This window comes from Calidris pugnax, unplaced genomic scaffold, assembly GCF_001431845.1.
Source record: "Calidris pugnax isolate Ruff unplaced genomic scaffold, ASM143184v1 scaffold45, whole genome shotgun sequence".
In the NCBI taxonomy this organism is placed as follows: domain Eukaryota; kingdom Metazoa; phylum Chordata; class Aves; order Charadriiformes; family Scolopacidae; genus Calidris; species Calidris pugnax.
In genome coordinates this window covers 2,898,307-2,899,471 of record NW_015090764.1, presented here as the reverse complement: position 1 = coordinate 2,899,471, position 1,165 = coordinate 2,898,307, and positions in this window count along the sequence as shown.

The window sequence follows — 1,165 nt, the reverse complement described above, 5'->3', positions numbered from 1 at the left end:
CCGAAACGGGTCCTGCCGGCCCCGCTCCCCCCGCCAGCCTGAGCCCCCCCCGCACCCACCCCGTCCCCGGCAGCGGGGGAGCACGGCACAGGCCGGGGGCTGGAGCCCCCCCCTCGGACCCTGCTCCTCTCGCTGGTCCTTGCTCTCCCCTGAAGGCAAACAAATAACCAGCAGAACTGTCCCGTGAGGCCCAGGAACACCCAATGAAAACTCTTTTCCAGAGCTCCGACCCCAAATCCCGGCACCGACCCCACTCGGGGTCCCCTTGGCCCGGGGGGGCTGCAGGGTGAGCTCGGTTCTGGGCGGCCCGAGGGGCTCAGGGAACAAACTGGGAGCACGTTTAGAAGTTGCATCAAGGGGCTTCAAATCACACCAGAAGCTGTTTTGCAAAAATGACGTTCTGGCCCTAAATCCTTACTTTTCTGATCTTTAAGATCATAATTTCACAGCTCAGCATTCCCAGCTGTTGCACGCACCATCCGACAGCTTCATTTAAATCAAATAACATTAATTACTCAAGTAAGGACCCGTTAGTGGCAACTCTAGAGCCCACCCAGAGGGGCTGTATCCAGGCACTGCTTTGGCCACTGGCAGCCCGTTCCCCCGTGGGGTTGGGTACCTCGGTTCTCAGCTGTGCTCTTTGGCTGAAATCATGACTGGGATACTGTTGATAGTGAGATAATCATATTTTAATGAGCTGGGCACCAGCAGCCGGGGAGGCTGGACACCCCCCCCCCACAACAAGCAGCTGGGCAGAGCGGCAGCTCTTTGAAGAAGGACAAATTGCATTACTTAGCTCAAGCAAATATCCTTACAAGTCTGATGTTTTCAAATCCCGGTGGAAATGTTAAGCCAATGTTAAATTTATCAAAACCCTCTAGCTTTTAGCCCTCCATCACTTTAAGGAGCTTCTTATTAGTTTCTTCAAAGCAATTAGAAGGGCACACACACTATATATTTCAATTAGGTTGAAAAATAATATTTGAGGCAAAGTTTAAATTCATTTTTGAATTAAATGCAAAGAAAAAATCCCTAATAATTAATTTGGGGGGCGGAGGATGGCAAGGAAAGTAGTGGTCTAAAAGCACTCTGCGTAGCTGGGCTGGCGGGGCGCTGGGTGAGGGTTTTGCAGCCTCAGTTGCTGCCCGGGGGGTGTTTCTTTGCA